This window comes from Cupressus sempervirens, chromosome 2 (assembly GCF_028749045.1).
Source record: "Cupressus sempervirens isolate cs-2001-9-10 chromosome 2, ASM2874904v1, whole genome shotgun sequence".
Taxonomy (NCBI): domain Eukaryota; kingdom Viridiplantae; phylum Streptophyta; class Pinopsida; order Cupressales; family Cupressaceae; genus Cupressus; species Cupressus sempervirens.
Window position 1 is genome coordinate 415,859,574 of NC_143119.1, and position 16,728 is coordinate 415,876,301.

The following is a 16,728-nucleotide window of genomic DNA, read 5'->3' on the forward strand; positions in this document are numbered from 1 at the left end:
GGTAAATGCTACAATTGCAGTCAGCATGGTCATAAAGCTAATGAATACAAGGAGAAACCAAAATTTAAAGGTAATTGTCACAAATGCAAGTAGCATGGTCACAAGGCATTCCAATGCAGATCAAAATCATTCAATCTAGCTGAACAACTTGTTAAAGCAATATTTGGATGGGACTACAATACTTGGTGTAGATGTCATTATTGTGGAGAATATGGACATATTGGTATAAACTGTGCAAGACATCACCTAAGGAAGAAGGACACTACTATAAGGTGCTATACATGCACAGAATTGGTCATATAGCTAAAAATTGCATGAATATAGGAACAATTGGAGATGAAAAGAAAACTAAAGCTGATAACATTCAAAAGTAGATGAGGCAACAGTGGATTCCTAAATCTACTGAGCAAAACAGTTCAAATGATGGAAATGTCACTCAAGAAGTGGGTGACTCCACCATTTCTAGTTAGATCCATAAACAAGGATATGGAAATGCATCTTCAAGTGATATCTCAAGTAGTTCCAAATGAAAGAAAGAAAAATGATCAAATCAGTATTCCAGATACACAAGGATCAAAGAAAGCATATCCTTCACCGAGTTGCATCTACTAAGGAAAGTCAGTTGAAGACCTTGTCGAGCTAGGTCAGGAGTAACAAAATTTTTGTTCAATCATCGAGCTGCAAGCTTCTACCAAGTAATGAATAACAACCTATCAAGCACTATATCATCTCAACTACCTTTGTACCAATCATTTATGGAAAAAATTTCATCAAAAGGGAAAAATTTGATTTCATTCTTCACCGCAATTTCAGAGCTAAGAGATTTCTAGGTGCATTCAAGCAAATTCCAAGTGATTCCAAGCGATTTTCTAGCGAAGAATTTGTTCAAATTTTTTTCTTATATCTACTGAGCAGCGATGGCATCTAGGAGTAGCAGTAGTAGCAAGGCAAATAAGGGTTTAGAGATGCTAGTAAAGGGTGTAGAATGGAAAACACCTAACTTCAAAATTGTTTTGGCCATTGCAGAGTCACTTAACCATAATGGAGCTCAATCCCAAATTCCACCAAAGGTACTCCTCTTAAACGATATTCATAAACATTTTAAATGTTCTCTTCAAGAGATTGGAAACCTAGAAATGGACAATGCCCTAGGAGAAATGAGTGTTGATGGCTCTTTGAAACCCAAGCATAAGTATCTAAAGACCAAAGGATTAACCCATATCTCGCATATGCCAAGAAGTTTCTAGATCAAGTGGATCAGGTACATACTCAGTCATGTTCACAATGGTCAACTATGGTTAGAGAAGCTAGTATTAATCACCAAGAAGATGATTCATAAGATTACTAGTCTCCCCATACTCAACAAATCCAAAACTACCAAAACCCTAGGTCAAGATGAACCTCAGAAGAAAACCCTGGCTGAATGGGACGGTAGAGATTTGAAGGTTAGCACTGTCTCTAATGTTGAATTAAGGTTTGGCATTCACATCATTTCTCACAAGATTTATATCTCTAGTCATTTGAATAGTGTGCCCTGTGAGGCCATGGATTTAGCATTCAAGATTGTGAAGAAAAATCTAGAATTTGATTTGTCAGAATTATTATTGAAACAATTGAACAAGAATAAAGACAGCATAAGGACCTCAAAGAATAATCCCTATAAATTTGGCTCCCCATTAACTTGTTTATTTTTCTATGTTCAAAAATTCTTTCCATCAAAGGGCTCAGTTGTATGGAGAAAAGACACACCAATTCTATATCAGATTAATGAGTTTATTGTTGAGATGGGTGAAAACTTTGAGAAGGTTATGGATAATTACTTTGTAGACTTCAAGGAAAGAATGAGCAATAGGTTCCAAATTCCACCAAAATTGGTTGTAGACTACAAAGATGATGTATGCTTCATGGTTGATTGTGATAAAGTATACATTTAGGCAGTCAAACCTTGAGTTGCATGGGTAAAATCTCTTCCTTATGAGGTCAATATTGACAAAACTAGAGATTATTGAAGCACTAGTAAATGAGCTTACAAATCCTAACCTTCTTGCCTTTGGCACTTATGATGAAGCAAAGGCTAGAATTGAGCTTGAAATCAAGCTACCCTAGGCTAAAAGCAAAGGCAAGAGGAAGATAGCAAAATCAAAAATTGCAACTGACCCTCTAATGCTTACTGAAGGGAAAGGAGAGGATGAAGAAGAAGAACAAGAACAAGAACAAGAAGGTGAAAAACATGAATCTGAAAAAGAAGAGGAACTGCCAAAGAAGAAAGGAAAGGTGTCTATCACCAAACCTCAGAAGAAGTCAACTATAGTATTCACTAGGAGAACCAGGGAAGGCAAGCAAGAAATTGTACTTGTCAGGCCTCCACTCACATTTGAAGAAAGACTAAAACATTTAAGGATTGGAGTAGGTATCAACAATTTTAAAGCTCTCAAATATGGAACTTAGACTCCTGCAGAACAAAAGGAGATTGAAGACTGGGCAGTGGAAAAGTTAGGAACTTGGAAATTCTCTATTGATCAATTTGCATCTCAAATTCCAGTAGTACTTCTTGACAAAATAAAAATTAGACGGGAGAACACAATACAAATTGTCAAAGATATATTTGAACGAAAATTGAAGGAATTAGTACCCAGTCTGACAGATGCAGAAGTCAAAAAGGCATTGAAAGATCATGAAGGAAGAATGAATAAGAGATTCAATACTTGTCTTATATTATTAAAAGACATTGAATTAGTTGTCAAAAATGCTACAAATATTTGGAATGATGCATATCATCTCATGAAGCCATCAGATGATCCTATTGAAATTAAGGATGATGGTAGCAGTGATGATGATGGTTTTGATAACACTCCATCTATCACAGTTACACTAGGAGAGTTGCATGCACTTATGAAAGAAAAAGAGGAAGAAGACAAGGAGGAAGAAGCACTTGAGGAAGAAAAAGATGAAGATGAAATAAAAAGAATTACAACAATAGTTATTGCATACCTTCCTCACTCTCCACCAAAGATTGATAAATCTACTATGGAGACAACTTCTGCAAGTGAAATTGTGAGCACAATAACAATCACTTCAATTGCTCAATCTTCACTAGCCACATCCTAGCTCCAAGTATCTAAAATAGAAGTTCCAAGCACTTTATCTACCAAGTTTCCTATCACTTCTTTAGCTACTGAGTTAGCTAATTTAACTCCTTCACCATCAGTTAGTGTAATAGTAAGTTCTACAATTTTGTCTACATCTAGTGTAGTAAGTTTTACAATTTTGTTTTCATCAACATTATCTATATCTACATCAACTCCAATCAGTTCAGATACTACTATGGGTACTCTACTGAGTGTGACACCATTTTTGGGAAGTGTTTCATTTTTTGATCCGATTAGCACTTCTATTGGCATTCAATCCTTGAGTCCTATCCCATTTTTTATTGCTAGCCCTTCTATCTCCACTATTGTGTCTATTCCAAAGGTCAAACCAGTAATCGCAGAAGTCAAAAAAAACATCTAGTAAACATTTTGATCACTGGAAATGAAATTGAAGAAGACATTGAATTAGACACAGAGATAGTGATACCAAAGATTGACTTTGACATTGCTACCATTGAAGAGATGAGGCTAGCTAGTCAACTCATAGAGATGAAAGCTATGCAAAAGCAGTTAAGGTCTGAAAGGGACAAGGAGTACATAATAATTGAGAATGCCAAAGATATAATTATAGAAGCTATAGGTGTTGAAGTAGATTCCACTCAACACATTTTGATTCAGTTAGAAGAGGTAGTACATAAATTTAATGAACATCCTTCCAGACAAGAGAAAATAATTGAAAAGGCTGAAAGGAAATTTGATGACAAGGTGCTAGAGCATATTTCTCAATAGATAGCAATCAAGCAAGTTGAATTTTCTACACTTTTGGGTAATTTTGAAAATTCTTTTAATAATGCAACATCACTTTTTGCTAAACTTTGTGATGTTTTTGGTTTTACTAAAGAAATAAAGGATAAGCTAAATAAGATTGACATTGATATGTAATCAAGTGCATCCAAGCTAAAGATGGACTCCTCCTCCACAACCTCCCTTCACACCAAAATTAGATATCTGGAAGATGTGTAGGAAGAACTATTGAGAGAGGAAGCAAGGATCCAATCTACACTAATAGACATCCAAAACATGATCCTTCCTATCATGGATACAATGTAGAAACATATTGCTCATTGCAAAACATTGGTCTAAGATTAGAACTTCTCAATGGCTGATCACATGATCCAATTATCAGGAGAAGTTCAAATTGCTCTCTCCACCAGTCAAATTTTGTAGTAAACTTGGGGTAATAATTTTGCCACCATCCTTAAGGTACATTAAGATTTTCTATCTCATTTTGGTGTAGTCATATTAACTATTTATGTAGTCCTTTCGCATTATTGTCAAAAAGGGGGAGAGATTCAACATAATAAATGAGGAGAGTTATTAGTATAAGTGAAAGGGGGAGTTAGCACTCAATAGAAGTAGCATGTATACATAAGTATCTTTGTATATACATCATCAAGAAGATATATGTAGAAATGTATATGTAGTAGTCCTACAAAGAGTTCTACAAAGATCAATTTTGAAAAACCAAAATTCAGTGAGTTAGGTTATGTACATATGTTTTGGCTTATAAGTGTTTTGTCACTAATGCCAAAGGGGGAGATTTTTGGCATTAATTTAATATTTCCATTAGTGACAACACTTATCTATATCAGTATAGCTATTGAGCTCAGCACTTAGTTTCCTACACTCACTGAGCTTAGAAGTGTTCAGCAGTTTACATAGAGCATCTTAGTATTCACCAAGCTTAGAAGTGTTCAATAGTTTACACTGAGCATCTCAGTATCCACCAAGCATTTTAGTATCCATCGAGCATCTCAGTATCTACCAAGTAGTTAGACTTTGTCATGAGAATTTAGTGTAAACCGAGCATGGAAGATAATGTTTACCGAGTAAAGCAAGGTAAACTCAACATGGAGTATCTATTGAGTAACACTACATCTACCAAGTCACCTGTGGTCACTGAGTTCAGAACTACGTCGAGTGATTAGTATGGACTGAGCCTTCACTTCTACCGAGTGCATGATGATGCCAAGTAATGCAGTGGATGTCGAGTATCATAAGGTCATCAAGTTAGTTCAGTGAACCCGAGTTATTTACTATTGGGCCGACTCAGTAACATTTTTTTCACTTATGTTTTAGCCAACCTTGAAATTATAATTATTGGAATGATATATATGTAATGTATTATATAATTTACAATGCATGCATGAGAGTATCAAGAAATAGACATATAATGTTTTGAGAAGTGTAAATGTGAATCAGCAGTAGAGCAGAATACTCAGCAAGGTCAACAAGGAATAGTAAAGATTCATCAATCACAAAAGGTGATCTGTACTTCAAGGATTTAATTAGCAATCAAGTTGTAAGTCAAATCTACTATTTCATCCTAACAAGTGAACCAATTCTAAATCCTTTAACAAGGTAGGCTTAACAATCTTTTGTAAATCTCTTAACCAAGTACATACTTCATTGTATGTTTATAAATCCTCTAACAAGGTGGACCTAGCAATCCTTAGTACTCCTAATAGGGAAGATCACCAGAAGTGGTCAATGTAAGCCTTAAAAGGCCAACTTTATACTGCAGTATTGAATTTTTGTGGGTATCATCCCCACCCCAAGTTTACTTTCTATTTGGAAGGTTTTTGGGTCACCAAATCACTGTGCACATGTATTATGAATATTTGATCTCTCATACATATAGTAGATTAGATGAATGAATGGTGAATAGTATATATGATTAAAGTACTAAATTGTATTAAAGTTTTGAGGTTACTGATTCATCTCTCTCCTCTTAGTAACCTATCATACTTGAATATTTCCAATAAAAACAAGAAAACATAATTAAAAATCCCACATATAGCACAGACAAATCAGGGAAAGAACAACAAAAAGGAGATGAGTTTGACATTTCGCCTGGAGTTTTTTCTCAAAGTGGCAGGGCATAAATCTACAAAAGTAAGGTCCAACTCGTCATTCCAACCCTTTAAACTACCAAGTACTATGGATCTAGGATTCACCCATTCCTCTCCACTATTGTTGAACCCTCAATCATGTTATTAGATGATGCCCCTATTTGAAAAGTAGTGTTATCAAAGAAAACCAACAACATGTATATGAGCTTGATTATCAAAATAACTGCTGCAAGAAAATAGAAAACAAGCAACCAGCAAAAGGATACAAAAGCAGATACAACCAATCACCAAGACAAAAATTAAGTAAACATTTTATCAAATTCAAAAGACGCATCTCCTAGCTGATCTCGTGTTATAACTTATCATCATGGAGGAGATATATACCTAAACAGGTTCAGTAAGGAATCTCTGGCACACCTAAAAGGATCCAATGTTCTAATACTAACCACATCAAACAAACTTAGATATACAAATGTTTTGAGTTGATGCCCATGATATGTTTCAACAATTGCAAGGCTCTGGTCAATTAGCACATGAATAGTCAAGTTCATGAATTCAGAACAAATACGAATCATAACTTAAGGAAAGATATCTTAATCACTGTATTTTACTATAAGTGTGATTACTAAAACTTGGGATGTCAGATAATTAAACAATTCACTTGTTTGATCTATTTTTATCATGTTAAATCAGAATGTAAATGTAAATAGAGATTTATAAGATTGAATATGGAGTTTATAATCACAAATCATATAACTTATATGCCTATGTCAATACATAAAATGCTCCCCAAAATGGAATAGCTAGAGTATCTCCTAAAATAGAGCCAAAACTAGGAGTAGAAAACCAAATGGAACCATGCTATCGAATAATAGAATTGATATAAATTTAGTCCAAATAAAAAAAAAATTGAATCTATGAAGAGTCCATGCCTACAGGAAATTCCAATGAATGTGAGCATTGGTAAACAAAACCCACAAGAAAGATGCTACCTACCATTGCTAAAATGAGAAATTTTGCCTGGTTTCTGAACATTGATGTAGATTTTACAAGTATATAATAATAAAGGATATCAATATGGTTCCTCAATAGATCTAGTAGTTCATCCATTACCAAGCCCTTTGGTAAGCATTGCATCCATTCAAGAAATGGGCAGATCAAGGGTTATATCTTGATTTTTTATGTACTAAAATTTGAAAGACTATCAAAAAGTAGGTTATAATATTATGATAAAAGATAATTTTCAGAAATCCTCTCCATGAAAATAGAAGAGAATCCTACCTCAGATGCTTACCCTAAAATGAAAAGATAAAGGAAAAGGGAAAAAAAGGAGGGCAATAGTCAATAAATAAAAATTGTACTTTAAACAACCCTCTTGTGGAATAGAAGAGAATTAAATCTCAGATAAGGAAGAAAGAATGAATGCAAGATAAGGATAATTCCATTGTTAGAATACCAATAAGCAGTTTCTCACTATTATATAGAAAAAAATATTCTCCTAATTTTGGGGGCAGCATTTAAAATAACTTATAAATTAATTAATTTAAAATTTTATAAGTAATTTTAAATAAATATAATGTAACAAGTGAGAAGAAATTGATAATTTTAAAGTTTTCAATGTGATGTGTTAGATATGTAATAATTATTATGAGAATCATCATCTCATCCAACCATCATAATGCAAAGCTATTAGCCCATTCAAAAATCATAATAAGAATCAAGATTAATTATTTCATCAATCAAGGATTTATAAGTAAGAGCTCAGAATTGCCAGAAAAATTGTTGCATACATACTACATTAGCTGCACTGAGAAACAAGCTCAGAAAGGGAGTTATCATCCAATGAATCTCTCAAGAAAATGCTTCTAAGCCTCCCACAATAGGACCCCAACCACTCCCAAAATATAGTTCTCATTAATACATTATGGCTCTTCAAGTTGTACATGAGATCATGTTGTTAGGCTGTCTTTATACTTCATCTCTTGAAACAAATGAGATTCAATGAATCATGAATAGCAAGAATCTTCCCCACTTTCTTGTTCCTCTAAAGAAAGTGGATAGAGCTATATGTCAGCCAATTCCTCTTGGCAACAAGAGAGCTAGAAACCTACAAGACGGGGCAAATAGGAAGCGAGTGATAGGCCCAAATAGTTTCCTATAGATGACACTTTGCTAAAGAAAATCTATTTGTCTTTTCCATAAGTTTATAACCATGAGGTATTGTGAATTTGGTCCACTCAACTCTTAACTTATTAAGCTTTCTTAAAATTTTAAGTTGTCTTCAAGACCTTCAAGAGGCCCTTCTTCACCTTTTGTCAACAATAAGAACAACTATATCTGTATTCCACACATTGTTTTGGATTCACTCCATGTGTGGATGTGTAAAAGATTTGTAATCTCCTTGTTTTATAGTGTCTCCAATATCTTTTCAAACTCCAACTTTCTTGGAGAGCACGAGACTTTTTGACCCAGAATTCATATAGCAGCAGTAAATTCTAGAAATCAAAGAAAGCCCTATGTTAATTTCTATTCAATTTAGACATTGTTGAAAGCATCCCACATTTCTTGAAGAGGTATGTGAAATTAAGGTTATGTTGGTCTGGGTAGCATTCACAATTGGCCTAATTAAGTATTTTTTGCAACTTGGAGGTTATACAAAAATGACTATTTTAATGATAGAGTGACTTGTTGTTTGAAAGCTACGTTGCCGAATCAACTTGAAAGTTGGTTGTTTCAAGGTTCATATGAGTAATGCCAGAATTGGGTATGGAGTGGAATCGAGCTGTGGTTTTCTTGGGGTTTAATTTACATTCAAGGTTATCCTAAATGACTATGTAGCAATCTAAAAGCAAACCAATGTACCTTGAATTTTTGAAGGTACATTTGTGTCACATTCAACACAAATTTGAATTTATTAATCACTATGTAAAGGAATATAGTTGAATGGAGGGATGCAACTGTACTATCAAGAAGTATTCTTCAAGCTCAAATTCTCATGATTTGATTGATTTCAAAGGCACCCACACTATTTATATTTGACCATTTCCTGGATTGGAGAAGTGTAGAATTCAACTTTTTTTTGAGCTAGAGTTGAGCTGCTACTTTTTTCTCACCATTGACAATGAGGATGAGCATATATGAAGAAAAATGTGTGGGTTTAGGTTTGAATAAGAATACAACAAGTGTTTCTAGGAGGGCTACATGCAATACCCATGGAGAGGAATCTCCTTATTTTGTTGGGTGGGATGAGTATAGAAAGAATCCATATGATGAAAAGCTCAATCGTAAGGGAGTTATCTAGATGGGCCTTGCAGAGAATAGGGTAATGGAGATAGCCCAAATTGTTATGTTGATTTGTTTTTCTTATAAGATAGGATTGTCATTTTACTATTTATTAACTTCTTAATGTGTCATTTTACTATAAGATTAAACCTATTAATGCGCCATACAACCACTAGAAAAGACTATTATGTTAGTCCATTATCAGAATCAATAAATTTTATCTAATCTTGACTCTTAATGGATGGTATTTTATATGTACAAAGATGAAATTTCTTTGCTAGGTATTTTCAATAGCCTCAGATTGGTATTTTTTCTGATAATTTCTTTTCACTTTAGGTTTGATAGAGATCTAAGGTGGCGGACAGGGGTAGAAATTATGCCCATCCATTGTTATAGTTCCAATAACTTTGAGATCACCGAATCAATAGTCAGATCAGCATACAAGAGAGCCAATGATCTTAATAAGAAGGTGAAAGGAATTCTCATAAAAAATCCATGTAACCCTCTAGGCACAACATCAAGTGCTGAAACATTGAAGATGTTGTTTGCTTTTTCTTGAAAGATGAAAATACATCTAGTCTATGATGAGATATATTCAAGATCAATCTTCTCTTCTCCAAGGTTTAACAATATTGCAAAAATTGTGGCCAAAGAAAATTATAGTCCTCACAATGTGCATATAGTCTACAATTTATCTAAAGATTTGGGCCTTTCGGGCTTTAAGGTAGGGGCAGTTTACTCTTACAACAAAATTGTGGTCACAATAGCTAGAAGAATGTCTAGTTTCTACATGGTATCATCTCAAACCCAACATTTATTGGCTACTATGCTATCAGATAAAGGGTTAGTTGATTATTATATTGCAGAGAACAAGAGAAGATTACAAGAGAGGTATAATGTGTTTGTCTCGAGGCTTGCTTGGTCTGGCATTAAGCACTTGGAAGGAAATGTAGGTCTTTTTTGTTGGGTTAACATGAGTCATCTGCTTCCCTCAAAATATCTGGAGGGAGAAGTAAAGCTATGGAAAAAGATACTGTATGAAGCTAGGTTGAACGTATCACCCGAATCCTCATTCAAATGCATGGAACCTAGCCAGTTTAGAGTTTGCTTTGCTGATATGAATATATCCACCATGGAAGTTGCCTTGCAATGGTTTGAAGACTTTGCAAGACAATATAAATCCTTGCACTAACATTACCTAATATTGAATTCTTACCTCCTTTTAACTACAAGGCGAATGGTTGTATTGTGTAATAGCCATATCAAATTATTACAAGAACCTACTAATATTTACACTTTTTGTATTCTTATTTAGACCTAAACCCATACATTTTTCCTCACATATGCTCATCCTCATTGTCACTGGTGAGAAAAAAGCAGCAACTCAACTCTAACTCAAAAAAAAAGTTGAATTCTACACTTCTCCAATCTAGGGAATGATCAAATATAAATAGTGTGGGCACCTTTGAAATTAATCAAATCATGAGAATATGAGCTTGAAGAATACCTATTGATAGTACAGTTGCATCCCTCTATTCAACTATATTCCTTTACACAGTGATTGATAAATTCAAATTTGTGTTGAATGTGGCTCAAATGTACCTTCAAAAATTCAAGGTACATTGTTTTGCTTTTAGATTGCTACATAGTCATTTAGGATAACCTTGAATGTAAATTGAACCCCAAGTGAACCAAAGCTCAATTCCATTCCATACTTGATTCTGGCATTACTCATACGAACCTTGAAACAACCAACTTTTAGGTTGATTTGGCAACGTAGCTTTCAAACAACAAGTCACTCTATCATTAAAATAGTCATTTTTGTATAACCTCCAAGTTGCAAAAAATACTTAATTAGGCCAATTGTGAATGCTACCCAGACCAACATAACCTTAATTTCACATACCTCTTCAAGAAATGTGGGATGCTTTCAACAATGTCTAAATTGAATAGAAAGTAACACAGGGCTTTCTTTGATTTCTAGAATTTACTGTTGCTATATGAATTCTGGCTTGAAAATGCTCATGCTTTCCAAGAAAGTTGGAGTTTGTAAAGATATTGGAGAGACTATAAAACAAGGACATTAAAAATCTGTTACACATCCACACATGTAGTGAATCCAAAACAATATGTGTGGAATATAGGTATAGTTGTTCTTATTGTTGACAAAGGTTAAGAAGGTCCTCTTGAAGGTCTTGAAGACAACTTAAAATTTTGAGAAAGCTTAATAAGTTAAGAGTTGAGTGGACCAAATTCACAATACCTCATGGCTATAAACTTATGGCAAAGACAAATAGATTTTCTTTAGCAAAGTGTCATCTATAGGCAACTATTTGGGCCTATCACTCACTTCCTATTTGCCCGATCTTGTAGGTTTCTAGTTCTCTTTTTTCCAAGAGGAATTGGCTGACATATAGCTTTATCCACTTTCTTTAGAGGAACATGAAAGTGGGGAGGATTGTTGCTACTCAAGATTCCTTGAATCTCATTTGTTTCAAGAGATGAAGTATAAAGATAGCCTAGGAACATGATCTCATATACAACCTGAGGAGCCATAATATATTAATGAGAACTATGTTTTGGGAATGGTTGGGGTCCTATTGTGGGAGGCTTAGAAGCATTTTCTTGAGAGATTCATTGGATGATAACTCCCTTTCTGAGTTGTTGCTCAATGCAGCTAATGTAGTATGTATGCAACAATTTTTCTGGCAATTTTGAGCTCTTACTTATAAATCCTTGATTGATGAAATAATTAATCTTGATTCTTATTATGATGTTTGAATGGGATAATAGCTTTGCATTATGATGGTTGGATGAGATGATGATTCTCATAATAATTATTACATATCTAACACATCACATTGAGTACGTTAAAATTATCAATTTCTTCTCACTTGTTACATTATATTTATTTAAAATTACTTATAAAATTTTAAATTAATTTATTTATAAGTTATTTTAAATGCTACCCCCAAAATCAGGAGAATATTTTATGCTATATAATAGTGAGAAACTGCTTATTGGTATTCTAATAATGGAATTATCCTTATCTTGCATTCATTCTTTCTTCCTTATCTGAGATTTGATTCTCTTCTATTTTATTTATTGACTATTGCCCTCCTTTTTTTTCTTTTGCTTCATCTTTGCATTTTAGGGTAAGCGTCTGAGGTAGGATTCTCTTCTATTTTCATGAAGAGGATTTCTGAAAATGATCTTTTATCATAATATTATAACCTACTTTTTGACAATCTTTTAAATTTTAGTACACAACAAATCAAGATATAACCCTTGATCTACCCATTCCTTGAATGGATGCAATGCTTACCAAAGGGCTTGGTAATGGATGAACTGCCAGATCTATTTAGGAACCATATTGATATCATTTATTATTATATACTTGTAAAATCTACATCAATGTTCAAAAACCAGGCAACATTTCTCATTTTTGCAATTGTAGGCAGCATCTTTCTTGTGGGTTTTGTTTACCAATGCTCACATTCATTGGAATTTCTTGTAGGCATGCACTCTTCACAGATTCAATTTTTGTTTTCATTTGGACTAAACTTATATCAATTCTATTATTCAATGGCATGGTTCCATTTGGTTTTCTATTCCTAGTTTTGGCCTATTTTAGGAGATACTCTAGCTATTCCATTTTGGGGAGCATTTTATGTATTGACATAGGCATATAATTTATATGATTTGTGATTATAAAATCCATATTCAATCTTATAAATCTCTATTTACATTTAGATTCTGATTTAACATTATAAAAATAGATGGCTTGTCCCTTTGGTGAAATGGTGGGGCTTCTTGCCTGTAGGGCCTACAACCAAGGTTCAAGTCCCCACAGGGCCATTCTCTACTATGGATCTTAATTGAGAATGTTTTCCATTGACCCTAGGTAAAATAGTGGGGCTTCTTTCCTGTAGTGCTTACAACTAGGGGTTAATAAATTTTTAAATTTTTTGTGATCTGTAATGGGAAGTGAGAGCGGTGGGAGTGAAGGGAGTGGGAGCTTTCAAATTTTGAATTCCTATAAGGGTGGGATCTCCTCGGATGGCCAGTTTTAGGTCCTTGGTCTAGAACACAGACATCAAGATGGAGGCAGACTGGCAGATCTTGGCATAGGGGATCGGTCAAAAAGCGTGGAGGGGGGCCCAGTTGTACATCCCAGGGAAGCGGCTAAGATTCCTTTGGTTCCCATAGCAAACAAGCTAGGAACTATAAAATGGTCATCATTATTTGGGGTAAAACCTTCAAGTAAGTCCTCTTTCCCGCCTATTAAAACTATCCAAGATTCTATGAAAGGTTCTTGCGTGATTGCTATTCTGGATGAGATAGTGGATCACAACATACGGGCCATGTCTTCTACTTTTGTTGGGAGATTTTTGGGACCTAGACCAAACATTGATGACATTAGGTTGTTCATAAAAAAAAGGGCTCTCAAAGGTTAGGTCTCAGTCACGTCTATGGTGAGAGGCTTCATGTCTTTCGACTTTACATTCTTGGAAGACCTTGCCAGCATTCTATGTGAAGGGCAATGGGCCTTTGGCCGCTCTACCCTTGTGCTTTAGAAGTGGTCATCTAGAATGAGCTTGAATGATTCTTTCTTTGTTCAAGCTCCTCTATGGGTCATACTACCAAAATTTTCATTAGAAAATTGGAATGAGGATGTCTTTATGGGGATCGCGAGGACCTTTGGGAACTCCTCTCAAGGGATCCGATCTTTGCCTGTAAACGTCATCTCAATTATGCTTGCATATGCATTGGGGTGAGTGATGGAATAGACATGCTTGAGTTTGTTGCTCTTCACTCTAAACTAGGGGTGCACAACCAGAAAATTATTTATGAAACTATCCCCTTTGCATGCTTCCTTTGCCTGCAGACAGGTCATAAGGCCTACCAGTGCCCCAGTCCAGCAAAGAAGATGCCCACAGAACCAGTCATCTCTGACCAAGCCAAGAAGCAATCATGTTGCCCTTCTAGTAAGGGTAAGATGAAGTTGCTTTGGAGGTGCAAACTTTTTTTGGTGTAGGGGAGGAAGGCCGTCAGCCAGAAGGATAAAGCCTTGAAGGATATCCCTAAGAAGGACATTCCCAAGGAGTAGGCAAGTGCTACCCCCCTCGAGAAGGGTCTTTCCTTGGAGACGCTAGTCTCAACCTCGATGGAGGATCCAAAGATGTAGGCAAGTCCCCACTCCCAAGCCATGGGACCTACAGAGGAGCAAGCTCCACCTTTGGATGCAATAGAGTAGCTTAGTTCTGTAGTGGAGCAAGCTCCACTTTTGGAAGCAACAAAGCAACTTAGTTTGGGGCAAGAAGCCCTGACCCAAATTATTCTAGAAGCAAAGGAGAGCTAGGATAAGATTCTTTCCCAAAAGCTCACTGATGCCCAGACCCCTTTAGGATCGAAGGGGGGAGAATGTTCTATTCCCAAAGGGCTAGAGGCCAAGCTCCATCTTCTCATTAAAAACATGGATCCAAACCAGATAGCCCAGTGGGAAGGTCGGTTAGAAATTAGTGCAACGGTAAGCCTAGATGACTGGTGCATGGTAAAGAAGAAAAAGAAGAACCAGAACAAAGTCCTCCCTCCTTTATCTCTAGCGTCTACCAAAAGTAGGGTCAAAGCTGACATTGGGATAACCCCCAAGGGAGCATGAAGAAAGAGCTCAAATTAGCTTCTACAAGAAGAAACAAAAAGGAACTTGGCAAATGGGAGCTATAGAACCATCAAGGATTTCTCAGGAAGTAAGAAATGAAAGTTATTTCATGGAATATATGGGGCCTAAATGGGGCTCATAAACGTGATCTAGTTAGAAATATGATTAGAGATCGTAGACCCAATTTTCTGATGATACAAGAGACTAAGATGAAAAGGGACTTGGTTAAGAGGATATCCTTCAATAAAGCTTTTAGCTATGAAGCTTCAGATTTAGAAGCTGCTTCTTAAGGAGTACTAATCCCGTATAACTCCAGGGCCTTCAAGTTATCTACTCTTTTCAACACTCACAATGCTCTTCTGTGTGAGGTTTCTCACATCCATAGCAATGATTATTGGCTTATCCTAAACCTATACGCCTCAAACACCAAGAAGAAAAGAAATTGTTTCTGGGTCAAGCTCCTCGACATCCTTTCCAATTGCAATGTAAACAAAGGGATTATCATGGGGGACTTCAACTTGCCTCTCTTTGATGCTGACAAATGGGGTGGTCTTGCCCCAGATCAGGACAGTAAGCGTGACCTTGCATTGTTCATTCAGAATCTTGCCTTCTTGAATATGGACCTTCAAGGGGGAAGTTTCACTTGGTCTAATAGGAGAGTTGGGGGAGATAGCATTCAAGTTCGCCTTAACAAAGCCCTCATATCTCCTGAATGGCTTCTTTCCCATTCTTGCAGATTATCTCTCCTCCCAAGGGTGGGTTTTGATCACTCCCCGATTTCCCTCTCTATTTCCCCCTTGTCTAGCAAAAGTGCCTTCCCTTTTTTCTTTGAGAAAATGTGGCTTTCCCATCCAGTGCTGGAAGGACAAATCTCTTCTTGGTGGAACTTTGAGGTAGATGGTACTACTATGTACAAAGTTTCCTAGAAGCTAAAAAATGTGAAAAGGAACATTAAATGTTGGAACAAAATTGACTTTGGCCACATTTTCCAAGAGAAAGACAAGAAAACTGATCAGCTCAATTCTATCCAAGATGAAATCCAGCTCTGGATATAAAACTCACAATAGGCAAGAGGAAAAGGCAATCCTCTCAGATTGCATAACATCATATCTAAGGAAGAGCTTTATTGGAAACAAAGATCTAGAGTTAGTTGGTTGAAAGAAGGAGATCGTAACACCAGATTTTTTCACCTAACCACCCTTAAGCATCAGGCTAACAATAGGATATCTAATATCAAAAATGGCCAAGTTTTGGTTTCTAAGGAAGAAGAGATAGTGAAGGAAGTTGTTTGCTACTTCTCCTCTCTCCTCACAGCTGATCCCTCCCTCTTTGCATCTGATCAAGAGGATATCTTGGCAGCCATCCCCCCTTGCTGCAAGATCATCACAATTCCTTGCTAAAAGCTATCCCCACCCTGGAGGAAATTCACCAGGCCCTCTTTTCCCTCCCAGGGGATAAAGCTTTAGGCCTGGATGGCTTACCTACCTTCTTCTTTCAGACTTATTGGTATGTGGTTAAGAAGGATGTGGTAAAGGTGATTCAAGAATTATTTGAGGCTAGGAATCTGCTCAAAGAACTTAATGGTACTTTTCTAGTCCTCATCGCCAACATTCTAGGAGCTGACTCTTTGGAAAAATTTAGGCCCATTAGCCTCTGCAACTCATTCTACAAGATCATTTCCAAGGTTCTCACTTCCAGACTCCTTAGCATTCTTCCCCTGATCATCTCACCCTAGCAAACTGGCTTTGTCCCAGGTGGGCAGATCCTTGATTCCATCATATTG

General features: G+C 35.9%; 1 pseudogene; it reads left to right on the top strand.

Annotated features, from left to right (window-relative positions):
* LOC149572869 (1-aminocyclopropane-1-carboxylate synthase 3 pseudogene) overlaps nt 1–10,485 on the top strand; it is a 53,561-nt pseudogene extending 43,076 nt beyond the window's left edge.
* Nucleotides 10,486–16,728: the final 6,243 nt, after the last annotated feature.